General features: G+C 48.5%; 1 long non-coding RNA gene across 1 annotated transcript; it reads right to left on the bottom strand.

Annotated features, from left to right (window-relative positions):
- Positions 1-4,594: 4,594 nt before the first annotated feature.
- Positions 4,595-14,391, bottom strand: LOC142818890 (uncharacterized). The gene is made up of 3 exons (XR_012896591.1): positions 14,371-14,391; positions 13,420-13,536; positions 4,595-4,967 (listed from the first exon to the last, which is right to left on the bottom strand). It is a non-coding gene; the product is annotated as an uncharacterized LOC142818890 (long non-coding RNA).
- Positions 14,392-17,343: the final 2,952 nt, after the last annotated feature.

Genomic DNA, 17,343 nt, shown 5'->3' with positions numbered 1-17,343 from the left:
TGGCTCAGTAAATTCAAATACAAGGAAGATGTTGGAGGCGATAAGGGGTTTTCTAGCTCAGGGAAATTTGCACCCGTGCAAATGTCTAACACGGAGCTGGTGCAAAAGGGGGTTTACACAGATGCATTTTACTTTGTTAATTTCCACACTGGTCTAGGCTCATCTTGCCCCAATGCAAGGTACCTACCCTGGGGATTCACACTGGTATAACTACAATGATGCAACACGTCCCGGTCTACACAGCGCCTTAGGAGGAGAGATTACATGTGAATGGTGGAGGAGAACAACAGTCCCCGAGTACGCTCTAGGGAGGGAAAGCAATTGGGGTATGTGGAGGGATCTGGGTGCAATTAAGCTCAATTGGAGCTGACGCTCAGGAGCAGCATCCTGGTAGTGAGAGCAGAGAGCTGGGAGGTGCCTCCGCAGGGCAAGGGACGAAGTTCTGTCACTAGCTGAGACATGGACAATCAGAGTGGACAAACACTGGTTATTATACTGTAGGGACTGAACCTGGTTTAGCGGAGAGGAAATGGACCAGGACACCTGATGGGTCCTTCCTTTTGCTGAGTCTTTTGACTTCCAATAATGTCCAGTCACCCAGGAATTTGTTCCAGGATGATGTCTAAGATGGAGAAGGACCTGCAGCAGGACACCAAGGGTATGTCTAGACTACATGGCTCCGTCGGCGGAGCCATGTAGATGAGTTTACTAGACATAGGAAAATGAAGCAGCGTTTTAAATAATCACCACTTCATTTACATCCAAATGGCCACCGTGCTGTGCCGATCAGCTGTTTAGCGGCACAGCGGGGCAGTCTGAACGCACCGCAGTCGACAAGGGAAGCCTTTGTTGACTGCTCCGGTAAACCTCATTTCACAAGGCATAATGGAGCGGTCGACAAAGGCTTCCCTTGTCAACTGCGGCGCATCCAGACTGCCCCACTGTGCCGCCAAACAGCTGATCGGCACAGCGTGGCGGCCATTTTGATGTAAATGAAGCGGCGATTATTTAAATCGCCGCTTCATTTTCCTATGTCTAGTAAACTCATCTACATGGCTCCGTTGATGGAGCCATGTAGTCTAGACATACGTTGAGATGCTTAGACTTGGGGTATCGGGGGTTCAAAGCCTGGAGGTGACTCAGATCCAGTTGGGGGCTTACTGAAACTACAGTGTGTGCAGTGAAAGTCATCAGCCAAAGTTACTTCCTCCAAGTGAGGGGGACCGCAGAGATGAGACCTGTCTTCTCCAAAACATGGCAGTGTGATCCTCTTAGGTGGGCGATGCCCATTTCCAAGCACGGAAACAAAATAGTGGCCCCTGTGAGTGGTAAGGAAGCAAGAAAGGACATTCAAAGTCAGAGTTGGGAGGGAATATTGAAAAAATTTTCCTGTCCCGCACAGGATGAAAAGTCAAAGTGGTGAAAATTTTCCCAAGACAAAAACTTGAAAATAAATTTTCAATTTGGCTCAACTGAAATATTTTGTGTTGATCATTTTGAAACATTTCATTTCCTCTCCTTATCTTTTGTTTTTTAAAAAGCTCAAATGCAATACAATTTCAAAAACAAAAGTTTGCGGCCACTCAAAAAATGGAAACTTACCAAATCAATAATGCCAATGCTTGATTTTTTGGCAGTTCCAATATATTTCTCCCTCTCCCCACCCACACGTTTGAGTTGTCAGATTGGTCAAAATTCATCTGTTTTGCAAACAGGTTCCTTTTCGGCGCTTCAGAATTTTCCAGCAAAAACAATTCCTGACCAGCTCTAGTCGCAGTGCGGGAGAGACCAGGATAACAGGGCAGAGCTGGAGGACGATGTCAGATTAGAGCAAAGTGGGAGTATCATAGAATCACAGAGCTGGAAGAGACCTCAGGAGGTCATCAAGTCCAGCCCCCTGCTCTAGGCAGGACCAATCCCAACTAGGGCTTAGAGGCTTAGAGAGGTGGAATCCATTCTCCAACCATGGGATCAGGGCGCAGGTCTGCAATGCAGACACATGACCCATGTCCCCTGCTTGGGGGTATGCCCTGGAGTAGCAGCTGGGCACCATTTTACCCTGTGCTTTGCAGCTGATCCAGATAAAACAGGACGCTGTCCAGTCTCCAAGGGGTTTGGATGTCAAATTGCTGCCTGGTTAAAGCAAGGACTCAGGGCTCCACTGAGTCTATTCTTCAGGTTCAGGCTTTCCTGCCCAGCCCACCTCCCTCATAACCCCCATGTGGAACATCTCTCTCCCTTCTGGAGCCACCCTGGAAATGAACATACCCTGGTCGCGTTCAGAAGCAGTAGGGCTCCACCGGACCGAGAGCTGTTGTGATCAAGGAATGATCAATTGTTAGAGAGTCCAGCTGGTCAAGCTGATGCTTGTAACTAACACCTGCTACTAGCGTACCAAGCCTGTCTGATGTGCACCGCTCCTGTCTGCAACAGGCTTCCCGCCCCAGCCCAGCCTGTGGTAACTGCTTGCAAAGTCATTATAGGTGGGCCTCAGTATAAAGCCTGACCAGTTCCCTCTCCTGCCCAGTCGCTCCTGTGCCCACCCCAGCTACTCAGGGGTGCTTCTCCCCAATCCATTGTTTGAGGAGTCTTTACTGGCAGCTGAACATACAGAGTCCCCAGGCTCTGATTTGGCCAAATAGCAAGTCTCCCCTCTCTGATACTGTTTGCCCTGCCTTGAGATCTGCCTTAGAGATCCCCTCCCCCTCGCTCAGGGGACGGACCCTCCCGCAATCTGCCCCATCAGGGAGTCACCATTCCCCAGATCTGCCCCCCCCCTTCTCAGCATCCTACAACCTGACCCGCCCCCAGGGAGCTTCCATCCTTCCCATCAGCCCCTTCCTCTCCTTCATGGGTAGCAGGTTTAAAACTAATAAAAGAAAGTTCTTCTTCACACAGCGTGTAGTCAACCTGTGGAACTCCTTGCCACAGGAGGCTGTGAAGGCTAGGACTATAACAGAGTTTAAAGAGAAGCTAGATAATTTCATGGAGGTTGGGTCCATAAAAGGCTATTAGCCAGGGGATAAAATGGTGTCCTTGGCCTTTGTTTGTCAGAGGCTGGAGAAGGATGGCAGGAGACAAATCGCTTGATCATTGTCTTCGGTCCACCCTCTCTGGGGTACCTGGTGCTGGCCACTGTCGGCAGACAGGCTCCTGGGCTAGATGGACCTTTGGTCTGACCCAGTATGGCTGTTCTTATGTTCAGGGATCTTCCAGTCCCCTGACCTGCCTCAGAGATCCTCCCATCCCTCTTTCAGGGATCCTGCAATCCCCTCCCCCTTCCCGCCCTCCCTGAGGGACTCTTCGATCCCCCAGTTTGCCCTGCCCTCTGGAAATCTGCCAGCTCTCCTGATCGTCCCCTCCCATTCCCACTTAGTCCTCCCACATCCTCCTCCAGCCCAGGTGACGGGTGATATGGGCCAGGGGCGCCCAGGCTCCACCGTGTTCAGGAACGTGGGCCCGGCTCCACCAATATTGGGCTTGTAACTTCAGAGCCCAGATGGACCAGAGCAACCACCCTGAGCCTTGTGCTTTGGAGGGGCCCTCACTCTACTTCTTTCCCCCAAAGCCCCCTCTTCCTGCCTCTGCTCAGCCCCCTCCCTGCCCCATTCCACTCTTTCCCCCAAGCCCCTGCCTCTCTCCGGCTTCCGTCCCCTCTCCCAGATGACACTGGGAGCCAGCGGAGCAGGGTGGGCTGGGGCCAGGTCGCTCACTGCTTCCAGACCAGACCCTCTGGCCACCCTTGACTCTGTCTCCCAAAGCACATGGCCCCCCAAAGTATGGGGCCAGGGGTGGTTGCACCAGCCTAGCCCATGGACAGGGTGTCTCTGGGCACCACCAAAAATTATACAAACCTGGCACCTCCAGTGACTGGGAACTCTCCAAGCCCGTTTCCTTAGGCCTCTCCATTTTTACAGTCCTCACCCTTGTCCCCTCCTCTCCTCTCCTTCTGAGCTTCTCTCCCCAGGCCTGTCTCCCGGCTTGTGTCCATCTCAGGCATCTCCGGGCTCCCTCCTTCCCAAAGAGCCAGTGGAAATGTCACCTGTGGGATAATCAGCATGTTGCTCACGTCCCTTAATTGCTCTCCAAGTGCCTGGGAGCGGTTGTGAAGCCTCTTTGAAAGGCAGGTTTTGGCCTTTGGCACATTATTGATGGGCTGCTGATAGGCCCCTTTGTTGACGAGCAATTTTATTCCCTTTTGCAGTATAATTGTTTTAAAAGACAGCCCTTTTGGAGACAGTAGATTTTAAAAATGGAGCAGAACTAGGTGAATAAACAGACTCCCGGCTTGATCCTGGGAGGCATGTGTGAGGGGCGATGAGCGAGCAGCATTTTAAACTACATTTAACAAGACTCCACACAAGATACCGAAGCCTGCGGGATGAATGGCTGGGGGCTGTTGGGTAGCATCAGTCCCTTTAGTCCTTTTTGCCCCTTCTCCTAATCCCCGGAATGAGACATTGACACTCATTAAATTAGTCAGACACTACATGCATGTTTACACTGGGAAATTATTTTGAAATAACTGAATTAGAAATAATATCTCCCGAAATAACTATTTCAAAATAAGTGGTATTCCTCACGGAAAGCAGGAGTTATTATTTTGGAATAACCAGCCCCATATTTTGAAATAAAGGGCTTGGTAGTATGGACACTACTAGTTATTTTGAAATAAGGCGAGTTATTTCAAATAACTCCCTAGTGTAGACCAGGGCTGTGTGTCTGTGTTTGCTGTAGAGCTCCAGACAAGGTGTGGTCCCTGGTTAACAAGAGAAAGCTGGATTCAAGCTGTGTGGAAGCCTGCTTGTGTCAATTGCTTGCAGTTCTTTTGTTTAATCAGTAACTCCTGCCTGAGATGGACTATGATTTCCTGCATCACAGCAGTCCCCCATTCACCAGCTTGAAGGCAATACAATAACAAAATGCAGTTGTTTCCTTCTGTCCTGTGTGCCAGCTGAAAGGAATGTCTGTAAAGAGAGAAGCCACCAACCGATGCCAAGAGCAGAGATTTAGAGCTGTGTGAGGATACAAAATTTGTATCCATATCTAATCTACAATCTGCAAAAATGGTCTGAAGACATCTATGGATTTGCAGGGCTCTAGAGATTCTCCATAAGCAATACAGGGTCTCTGATGCATAGATGAGCAGTTCTCATTCCACCCTGCAGAGGGCAGTGGTGCACAATTAGCCAGATCCCTAAAACAGAAAGGAGACCTGTATGGTTTAATTATTTTGATTATGGTAGTGTCCAGAGGCCCCAACCATGCTGGTCCAGGCACAGCACATATACTTAGTTAAGAGAACACGCCTACCCCAAAGAACCTGTATAGAAATGTGACTTGTTTTTTGACAAAAATGGCTGGGTTTCTACACTCTGGTGTCAAAATACAGCCAAGCCTTCAACTTCATCCTATCCAAATGCCTTCAGTCTCTATATGCCTAACCACTGAGCATGCTGCTGGAAAGGAATGAATTTCTTTCCTCTCTGAAACAATGTCCCCTGGAACAGGGTTGTGACTGAATGAAGCCCAGCCAAGCGGCTGTGCGCTGGAGGTAGGGGGTGTGCATTTTAACAAGGTGCCCTCTCCTTGTGGCTATGCATTGCTATAGCTAGCTAGCCCCTAATGGAAGCCTGTTCAGCATCCTAACGCCTGCATTAGGCAGAGTCTGAGAGCCCAAGGAGGTTCCACAGTGAGGAACTGAATGGAATAATCTCTGCAAACCTCCTAGCCAGCCCTCCATGAGGACAGTTTGCAAATCCGTGCTGCAGTGCTGCGCTCAGAAAAGCTTAGACCCTGATGCCTTCACCAGCACCAGAGGGGAAAATGGGGGAGGTTTGATTGCAGATGAAAAGTGAAAATCCAATGGGGGGGGGGGGGGGGAAGGGGGCTGATCTCTGGAATATTCCCAACATCCAGGGACTTGGTTGTTCAGCTCTGCAAGGCGAGGGGCACAGAACCCTCCATTTTCATAGTGTTTTCTGAACCAATATTGCAAAACCATAAGGCTTACTAGAAAAACATGCAAGATAAATTCATTATCACAGCGTCCTGCCTGATCACAACTACGTAACCAGGTCTGCCACACCTTGCATCCTAGAAGCTTTTCCCAACATTGCATGCCAAATTTGGTGCTCCTAGCTCTTACTGTTTAGGAGGAGTTTTGGCACAAACAGACAGACAGTCAGAAAAACTCTAATATATAGTCAATATTGTATGCACTTAAGTATCAGGAGCAGCTCTATGTGTCACAACCGCATTTGCAACAGGGCGGAGAATATATGCACTATGTCCGTGGTTCCCAATCTTTTTGACCCCTTTTCAATCTATTACAATTGTACGGACCCCCAAGCAATAGAGTTGTTCTCAACATTTTATTGGAGCCACCGATCCATTTTTGCCAGCAGCCCAACTAAACCCTTCCTGCCACTCGAATAGCTTTTGAATGTTTAGAGCAGGGTGACGTATTCAAAAGAGAAAAAAAATGGTAAAAAGTGTCTGACCCGTTGATAAGCCGACTCCAGAGGACAGTCGCAGCTTGTCAACTTCAGCGTGGGCTGAGGGACGTGCAGACTGCAGGGCATGGAGCTCTTCAGGTCCACTGGCTGCTGTTGGCCCATGCTGCTTCCTCAGCTCCTGTCCATCCACGGAGCAAGGGAGCTCTTGCAGCCAACGGGAGCTCTGGAGCTTCCAGCTTCTCAAGGGTGGAATTTTGGGAGGGTAGGGGGCAAGGGCAGAACTTTGGGAGCATGGGGGGAGAGCAGGCATCAGCCCTGCATGCTGGATTGTGGCTTGCTTTTGATCCCGTTCTCCAGAAGCTAAGGGAGCAAGGGGAAAGTGCTTGCATGCTATGCATGCCTTTCACACCTGGCTGGTGTGTGAGAAGCATGCATGGGATGCAAGCACTTTCCCCTCGCTCCCTTAGCATTCGGGGACTGGGATCAAAAGCAAACTGTGACCCGGAGTGCGGGGGGGGAGGGGGTAGGGAAGAAGGGGGGCAGAGGGGAGCGAGGACAGCAGCAGTGGGCCCAATCCTTACTTTTAAAAATTTTCTGTGGACCCCCTGCAGTCCACAGGTTGGGAACCACTGCACTATATAGACCAATGTATGTTACACACAATGGGGTCCCTTCTCTCACCAACAGCAGGGCTCCAATGCACTAAAATTCTCATAAAAGGTAACAGGAGTTGTGTCCAATGCCTTCCTTCACTTATTTATCAGCAGACAAATAAACTCCCTGGGTAGGTACTACAGTTAGGTGAGTGAAGGGAAAATCTTTACATAATTCATTTTTAAAGTCATGAAATCAATAAATTATTCAACAAATATTATCCAATCAGTTCCAAGAGAAAAACGTGAATAAATATGCCTATATCTGAAATCTAATCAGCATACCATGGCTAGATGAGATTGACTGCTTTTGGAAGATAAAATAAAATAAATAGATGAGTTTGGTTGGATAGATAGATAGATAGTCTTCCTTTCAAACCAGAATGACAATAATAACAGTTTGAACTTCTCTGGCCCCTTTCACACCAGGATCTTAAGAGCTTTACAAGTATCAGCTAATTAAGTCTCCCAATCCCCCTGGGTCTGGGAAGTGGCTAAATCCAGCTATGCCCATTTGATAGCAGGGAATGGGCACAGAGATACAATCCACAGCCAGGATTAAAATTAAAAACAGCATTAGAAAACTCTAGCAAGCAGTCCAGATCTCTGGGTTCGGTTCTCTGCTGCCCTGCATTTGGGCTGTAGTTTACACTAGCCCTGATAAAAACTGAATAGCCACAACCTTATGCTCTTTCCAGTCCCTTCTCCTGGTGCATCTTTGAGGCACATCTGTGATAATTATGGCTAGGAAGCTGGCGAGCTATACCTCTCGTTTTCTTCTTTTCTCTTCTTACTCCCACCCCCAGGAAAAGCAAACAAACAAACTGCAATACCTGTAACTAACACCACTGGGCCAGTTCTTCACTGGATTGTGTGGTGCATTCCCATCTCCCTACCCTTCCTCTGTTCACGTCTTTATATTATAATCCCTTCAGGGTTGGGGCCCGTCTCTGTTCCCTGTTTGCACAGTGCCTAGAACCCCAGTTTTGATTCAGTTCATTGGCTGCTCTCCAATATTCAGGGTCATCATTTACCATCTACGTGTTTTGTTAGTCTATAAAGTGCTACCAGACCATTTGCTTGCTATTTAAACTCAAGGTATCCCTCTGGTCTGAACCATGTGGTCCTCCCTCAGGAAAGCATCCCGTTGGTTCCCTTGAATTCAGTGGGCGCACTGAGCACAAACTCAGAACTGGTTCCATCCTAATGGGGATTTTTACTTTCCAGGGTTCTAACTGAACAGGGAGCTCCTAAATAAAGCTTGGTCCCTGGGTTTAGATTGCTTTGTGTCACTGATTCTTAGCCTACCTTTAGCTATAACACAGAGTGACGGAATATTTGATTAGCTAGAATTACAGACCACAGCATTCAAAATTGCATGCGTTTCACTGATCAGCCTTGGAATTGTCCTCCCCACGAATTGTGCAATTTTCTCCTCTCCATGAAAGGAGAGGTCTCTGGTTTAATGGCAGGGTGCCTTGTCACCTCTGGTTTGGAGAGCTGATGCTGCATACCGCTTTTGGGTTGGAAAGTCACAATCCATGCAATGTTGATGTGTGCTGGGTTTTTGTAGATGGCTTGTTCGCCATACCGCACGAATTTCAAAAGAGGTTATTAATTTGGGGTGCCTTATATTTGCGGGTGTCACCCCTGATTTCCAGAGGGGCGGTTGTTAGGCATATTCTAAAAATCAGGGCCCTTTAAGGTCTCATGCTAGGGACCCAAAATCACCAGTCACTTTTGAAAATCATGGTCCATATTTCTCATAGGAATTGGCCGCCCGCTGTACTGCTTTGGAAATGCTCGATGAGAGAGGAAGGCTTCTGCAAAGCAGTATGGGACAAATCCAGCCTCGGTTTACACCTCTGGCCACGTGTTTAACTTTAAACAGGTACTTAGCTCCCACTGAAGACACTGAGAGCAGGTTTACAGTTATGTACGTGCTTAGCTGCTCTTCTGAGCCGGGGTCCTAATGTAATGTGGGGACTAGGATTTAGGCCGCATGTGTCAAACCTCTGGGGACCCCCCCCCAAAAAATAGAGAGAGAGAGAAGAGGGTTGAAAGTTATTTATGGCAGAAATCCTCCCTTCCCTCCCACTTTGCCAAAGGACCACTAATAAAGGGTGAAGGGGGATTCTAGTTAGTGCAGGTTTTCTGACCAGGGGGGATGAGATTAACTCTCCCAGCAGCATGAATTGTACTAATTATTTGCTTTGTGGTAGCACCAACAAGCCCCAGTCATGGGACAGGAGCCCCTTATTCCAGGTGCTGCACAAACCCCAGAGCAAAGAGTCTCCAAAGAGCCTCCAGTCCCGCACAGCCAATGATGCATGAAGGCCACAGAGTGCAAACCCGGGCACGACTGAGCGAGGCTGCAAACATGAACTCCATTTTTTTCAGAAAGCAAAAAAGCCAAAGCATCCTGAATTAAACAATCCACTCTAAAAATTTTATTTTGGTCTCCTCTGAATTAAATTGTCTTTACAAGAGAAAATCCCTTTGTTATGCTTTTAATTTACGAACACAGAATGGTGGGGTCTGAATATCAACTGGGGAGAACAACTGCGGTGTCCGTTATACATGGGCTTTTGGGATGGTGATTCTATGATCAAGACTCGCAGGATGGCCTTTCTCTGCAAAGAGGGCCAGTGAAGTCAGAGCCCGATCCGGCAAAGACTCTAATAAGTGAATAACACTACTTGTCTAACAAGAGCTACGTTACTCACGTACTTAAGTCTTTGCTAGCTCAGGCTCTGTGTGATATTGCTTGAATGAGTAAGGATTGCCCCTGTGACTAAAGATTGCCATATCACACCCCTAGCCAGATCACACCCCTGTCCGTGGGCTGAGATTTCTCTGTTTTTCCTTGGAGTCTTTTCTTTTGGGTTTATCCAGCATCATAAGGTCTCCATCCTGCTTAGACTGTTAGACACCGTGGCTACAATTTCCAGAGCTGCCTGGTTGCTGATTCCCATTAATTTTAATGGGAACAGAACCGCTAGATCTTCTCAGCAGCTTTGAAAATCTTAGTCATTAAAGTGAATACTTAATGCAGTCACTCTTCTGGAGTTATTTTTTTTTTCTTTTACTCCTTTTGTCTATGGGCTTAGATTAGCCAGATCTGTGTGGCACCAAAGGTTACTAAGGGCCAGATTTACAAAGGAATTTTGCCAGCTAAAAATGCAATGGGCATCTAGAGTAATTTACAAAAGTACCTACATGAATTAGGTACTTACATCCCATTGACTTTAATGAGAGGTTGGCACCTAACTTACAATAGGCACCTACAGTATATTACTCTAGGTGTCTATTGCATTTTTAACTGCCTTTGTAAATCTGTCCCCAAGTTCATTTAGTTTTAAGGACAGGACTTAAATCATGCTTCACTTTGATATTTCACTACTAGATGAGTAAAACAAGTAGAAAATAATTTCAGGGGAAGGTGAAGCTAACTCACGGGATATGTTCACCATTTACCTTTTAATCTGCTCATTGCCTTTTAGCAAGATCCTAAGATAGTTCAACAAGGAATTTTTAAATTTGTATTTATTTTCTGCTTCCTTAGCAATGGAGTTCTCTGGATAGGCCAGATTTTACTATCCTCTGCGCAGATGCCCAGTGTCTTCAGTGAACAGAAAAGCAAGATAAGGCTTTTTCTTTATTCAGAATTCTTCTCCCAGCCATAAGGATCTAACTCTGGTACCTTATTCAATAAAGCGTGTGCTTAAGTCCTGTTTAAATGCCAGGTGGAACAAGGGTGGATGTACACGCTTAGGGTACATCTACCCTGCATGGCTATTTTGAAATAAGCTATTCCAGAATAGTTATTCCAAAATAGCTTATTTTGAAATAGCACGTCTACAGTGCAGGGAAGCCTCACAATTTGTCCAAGGCAGGCTTCCCTAAGTAGAAGTGTTACCTCGATTTAGAGCTCCAGGCGGCACTGGGAAGGAATAACTTAGACAGCCCCTCAAAAGAGCCAATTTCAAAATAGCAGCAGTGGAGCGTCTACACACGGCTTATTTCAAAATAGCTATTTCAGAATAAGCATTATTCCTCATAGAATGACGTTTACAGATTTTGGAATAAGCTGCCCATTATTTTGAAATGGCCACTTGCATTGTTATTTCGAAACAACGCTTATTACCTTGAAATAACGGTGCAGTGTAGATGCAAGCTGAAAATTAAGTGTGTGGTTTAGGGCTTTCCTGAGCCAGGGTCCTCATCTCTCACGGTACCCAATGGGGAGACTCAGGATGCTGAGGGCTGTGTCGCAGTGCAGCACACACATGCTGTGGTCCACCGTGTGTGTCTAGTGCATGTGAATGCAGATATTGGAGAGGCACCTGGATTTAAACGAAGGCCCTGTTGATCTATTGCATGTGAATTCAGGTCTTTGGAGCAAGGCTGGTGCCCTAGTCTGCATGTCAAGTTGAGAGCTCTCGGGTTGAACAAGCTTGCATAAAGGGGAGAGGATCGCACACCTGTTTATCCATGACAGTGAAACTGTTGCAGAGCTTGTGTCTGCAATCTACTCCCTTTTTCCCGCTGAGATTCCCAACCACCTACCAGTTACCCAGCTACGCACAGCTTGAAACCCCTCCAGATGCCATAATTGCAGTGGAAAAGAAGCTACGCATAGACAAATATTTGTGCAAGGCACACAGAGCCCAGAGATTGGAGCAAGCTGTCTCTCGTGTGTGTGTGTGTGTGCGCGCGTGCACGTATGCATGAATGCAAGTGCATGTGTGTAGATTTTGTCTGTAACAAAATTAAACAGCGGAAAACCACAGAATAATTCTCCTCCTAATGAAACTTACAAGGATTCTCTCCCTTGTAGGCTATATTGTAATATCACAGCTGGGCTTGATTTTCAGCTTATCCCTTTTGCTAAATATTTTAGGGGAAGAAATCAGGACACATTCAGATCTTACCCTGTATCCCCTGCTCTTCAGAGAACACTCTGCCTGAGCTAATTTAGAAGAGAGACAGGACTGAATCCTTCTGTGAGATGCATTTGGTTTGAGAACTAAAGACAATTGCTAGTGAAGAAATAGCTGAAGGAAAAATGTTCCAAATGAATTGTAATTCTACTTTGGTTTAACAATGCACAGCATACAATATAATATAGAGTTAAATAGGAAGGTGTTAGAACATCTCCTCTTATATCAAATCTCAGATTTGCTTAGATCCTTACAGAAGAGAAAAGAAAGAAAATCCCTCCAAATGCAGAAAAGGGTAGTTGGTGCAATACAATTCTCTAGCTTCCCTTTTCTCGACTCTGTGTGCACGTGTGTGCACACTTACTTGTGTCTGTGGTTGGCCAGGGGAGGGAGAGAACACTGGTGAACAGATTTCTTGCCCCTTTTATACAACTGGGCTTCTGTTGCTGGAAAGGAAACTGCAATGATGGGATAGATTAATTGGCTTATTAGGACACATGAACCCCCAAAGTGTGTCATATCTAAGCAAGAACACGCCGAGGATCCAGGCAGCATGTAAAAGCGGAACTAGCGGGGAACAGCACTGATGAAATGCTAAAGGACTTTAGCAGGGAGACATTTCCCTTTCCATGTTCTAGAAACAGAAATCCTTGCAATCATTTGTTCAAAGTGCAGGTATAGCTGCTCTTCCAGGAAGACGGCAAGGCCATAACTGAAGTGCTATTAATTTTCTTTTCCAGATTATATTGTTGTTTTCATGTATGTCATTCAGAAACACAAATGTCCCTGAAATGGAGGATAGTGTGTTGGTTTCTCAGTAAACGTACCCTGTTCCCCCTTATGAAACTATATTAAAAATCTACACTAGAGGAGTCTAGATGTAAAGCTAAAACAGTAACATACAAAGCCTTGAATTATTCCACTGGTTGAACCTGGGTATTTGAGCATCCATCCCTAATCAGCAAAGTGCTTAAGCACACTGAAAAGAACAGGACTTAAGCCCATACTGAAAGAGAAGCATGCGCTTGAGTGCTTGACTGGATAGGGATGGGCTACTGAATTGGGCTTTCCAGAATATATATTGTAAATCAGGTTCCAGTGAGGAATTCATTCCCTGCATCAGTTTAAGGAATAACAGAATCATATCACATCCCTAATGGAAGGCAAACACATCAACTTTAAAAGCAACTTCCTATATGGAAATTGACATCAAGACACCGGAGACCTCAAGTAAGCTATATTTTAAAATAATTATTTTGACTAACTCAGTATAAAGTTTTCAGCTCTGGGAATAACTGTGACTACGTCTTACCTTGGCCCCTTAGGCATATTCAGCCTAAGACAAATCCCAACTCTGCTAATTACCTTCTGCTTCTCCAATGCCCCTTCTAGTTCAGCACCATCCTTTTCTCAGCACTTCCCCTGGAATTTTTTTTTAAAGACTGTGGGTTGGACCTGGCACTGTTTAGGAAAGCTGCACCTCTGAGCCCAGACAGGGTTCCAAGGCACGGGAAAGAAGAGAAAAGGACAAAGGAAGAGAAGCTCTTTGGTATCACTCTGGGAAGTGCTGTATAAAGTGTAACTGCTAATTAATCACCATTAGTGCCCGGGGTTCGTCCACAGCCCCTCTCTATTGCCCCTTCTGGGGAACGACCCCCCACCCCCCATTCAGACCAATCCGTGTCAGCCTCAGATCCCCGATAACCTGCCGGGCAGCTCAGCGCTGCCTCGGGCCGCTGCCCCGACCGAGAACTCAGCCCGAACTCCCCTATCCCAGCTCTCCCGCAGGACGCTGCCAGCCCGACGGGGAAAGCCAGGGGACTCGGGAAACTTTCTCTGGGGACCCAGCTCTCCCCCCCCCAACCCTCCCCCCCCAGCTCCGGCCCGGCCTTCGCCCCCCGGCGCCACAAGGAACTCACCAGCCACCCCGGGAGCTGTCCAGGGTGCTGAACTGCGCGCAGCACCTTCCCTGCGCTGCCCGCCCCCGGGGACTGAGAGGAGGGGAGCCCCCGGCCCGTTCTGCGGGAAAGGTAAGTCCCAGCAGCACCACCCAAAAGGAGACACCTTCAGCCACCCCCAGCCTGGCTCTTCGCCGCGCCTCTGCCCCACAGCACACGCGGCAGAGTTTCTTTCTCTCTGCCCGCTCACCGGGGGGCGGGGAAGGAGGCAGCTAGAACTGCGCTCTGCGGGTGACTCTGCCCCGCAGAAAGTTCCCACGGCCTCCCGCGCCGGGTCCTGCAGAGGACTCGCCCCGCGGCTCTCGCCCCGGCCCCAGGCTCTCCCAGGGGGGTGTAGGGACCCTGCGGGAAAACTCACCGGTCCCTTAGGTCACCTTTGCACGCCCAGGGTCCGGGAAAGCTGCCCTGCATCTGGCTCTGGGCTTTTATAGCCCGTGGGGGAGGAGCGCCCGGGTGGAGGCTCTGTCTTCTGGCCAATGAGATCTCGCTTCTTATTGCAAATGCACAGATTACATCATAGATAGGAAGCTCCGCTTCAGCATAATAGTCTCCTCCCAGGGAGCGGGGCGAGGGGCAGGACTGCAGATAGCAACAGGTCTGGCTGGCCCTGGGGAAGGCTCGCCCTGGCCCCAGTATCAGAGCCGGGAGCAGGAGCAGTCTCCTCGCCAGGAAACTGTGTGTGTGTGTTTGGGTGCGTGTGGGTCTTAGTGCTTCAGAGTTTGGCTGCATTGGACCAAAGTGCTCAGCATCTGGCAGGATCAAGCCATGGACAGCTAGCTGGATGAATAATTCTCGTCTCTCCCATTGGCCCACTGTGCTCCCTCTCCCTCCAGCACTGCGAAGTCTGTGTCCTCTTGCCCCCCCCCCCCCCCCATTCATCCCTCCAGCCAGGTCTCATTGGAACACCCTGGTCTGTAGCCACATCCCTTTAAGTGCTTATACGACAAATGAATCCATCCCTATGTCCCCTCCCAGAGCTCACATGTGAAATCAAAGCTGAGGGCAGAGACCCCTCCTGGTGCTCTTACAAAAGGCAAGACAGCTGCTTCCTGGACTCTAACTGCAGCACAAATCCCTCCCCCAGATAAAATCCTCCCACCGCAGAGCCTGCACACCTCCCCGCCTGTCCACATCGTTCTGTTTTACAAATAACAACTACAAGTCAACAGAAATGGCCCGAAAACTTTTGGAGGCATTTGAAATGCACATGAAGACCTGAGAGTTGCAAATGGCCCCCTTGCTACTAAGAGACTGAACACAAACTCCTGGAGTAATTGTTGTGCTCTTTAGATCTGTGCCCAGAGCCAGAGGATGTGCAATGAGCCCATTTCAGAGCTACTAAAACTGATTAGACTAAAGCCAGCCACTCTGTCTCCTGCTTCTCTGGTCTGGCCTTCAGGCTGAGCAGCACCTGCTCACTGGCTCTGCATTAGTCACAGTCTGAAGAGTGGAGACTGGTGAGTCAAGTTAAGAAGGTGTCATGGCCTTGTGGCTGTCTAGCCTTGTGTGCGTGGCTGGGCGTGACTCTCGCACAGAGGAAGCTGAGCCCAGAGAGCCATGATGACCAGCCTTTACCCAGACAAAACTGCCACCCATCCCAGGGCTGCTCACACTGGGATTTACCTAGTGGAGTTAGGAACCCCAGGCACATTTTTCAAAAGCAGCTAAATGATTTAGGAGCATTGGATGGGTAGGCAAAGCCCAGCCTGGGTCTAACACGGAATCAGAACCTCCAGATTTGATCCAGAGCCCATGGCTATTGCTAGCCTAGCTGACCCTTTTCAGCTTTCCCTTTCTTTCTCTTGCTGCACTCCTACTCACAGCACCTCCTGCCATGCTCCAAGGCCTACCCCAGCATGGTACTTGCCTTCGCACTCTAATTTGAGCTGCAGCAAAGAGTTCTGCTCTGATTCCCGTCTGGCGTGCAGGGTTCTGCTCTTGGCTCAGCTGGAGAAGGAGCCTGATGGGGGCGGTGTGAAGAAATGGACCATTAGGAAGCAACCCACCAGCTACGTGCCTATGAGTAAAGGCTGTAGCATACTAGTGATGGGGCCCACAGAAAGAATAAGAGATCTGGTTATGTAGCAAGTGTTCCCTTTGGGTTCGTTTGGTAGGAACCTGAGCCGTTGGACAAGGGTTTTAGCTGTGTGTCCCCAGCAAGCGATTTAACTTATGATTTTGGCCAGTGATTTTGGGTGCCAAACCTGAAACAGCAGGGGCCTGATTTTCCAAGGGTGCTCAATCTCTCTGAGAATCAGGCTCAAGGTGTCTCAAGCCAGGTAACCAAAACCTGAGGCTCGCATACCAGTGGCCACTTTTGAAAATGTTGACCTGTGTTTTGCAACAGGCAGGACTTGTTGTAAACAGAGACCTGGGAACTCATTGCACCAGTGACTGAGATTAATTTCCACTGGCCTTTCTTGCTGCACACCCATTGTTTGCTCTGGGTAAAGTTTTCTTGGCTCATTTGCATTCAGGATCTGCTGGCACGATGTTACGGATGAGGATGGGATAGATTTGGTGTCCGAAGGGAAAGTCTGGCATGAACCTGGGAAACCACAACCGGAAAAGTCGCTGTTTTATTGAGTTAGTCCATGTTGTTTTCCACTCCCCATTCAGAACAGCTCTGGAGTTCAGGTAATTAGCAACCAAAGCTGGAGGGGAGCAAGCTGGACTTTGGCCCCAGCTGACCTGATTCATACAACCGGTCTGATTAATGCACCTGGTCACATGGCAGCTGCCAGCGACTTGTTGCTGGGCATCCAGAGGTTTCCAAGGGAACCGCTCCCTCTCCTGCAGAAGCGCCTCAACAAGTGAGGGAGAGCAGCAGTTCAGAGAGCCCCACAAACCCAGCCAAATGGGGGAGAGAGGCAAAGGTTACTCAGAGATACTCTCCGGACAGAGACCCTGCTCACGGAGGCCCCCGAAGCAGGCATCCTGACACAGGGAGAGTGAGGACCAAAGGTCCTTGACACAGAGAGGCTCCCAGAAATCATTACTCATATACTCAGATCTCTCCCCCAGTACGCCCACAGAATCTTTCCCTGTAGGCACTCCCCCCTCCCCATGCTGGATCAGACCACTGGTCCGTTAGTCTAGCCCAATATCCCGGCTTCTGACAATGGCCAGTGCCAGACGTTTCTAAGCAAGTGAACAGACCAGAGAAATTTACTGAGCGATCCACCCCATGTCCCCCAGTCCCAGCTCCAACAGAGGGGTAGGGCGACCACAGCGTCGGGATGCACCTCTGACCATGTTGGCTAAGAACCACTGATGGACGTGTCCACCAGGAATGTACCTACTTTGTTTTTCAACAGGGTGATTCTTTCAG

Source organism: Pelodiscus sinensis, chromosome 19 (genome assembly GCF_049634645.1).
Source record: "Pelodiscus sinensis isolate JC-2024 chromosome 19, ASM4963464v1, whole genome shotgun sequence".
NCBI lineage: Eukaryota > Metazoa > Chordata > Testudines > Trionychidae > Pelodiscus > Pelodiscus sinensis.
This window is presented reverse-complemented; position numbering and strand designations above follow the sequence as displayed.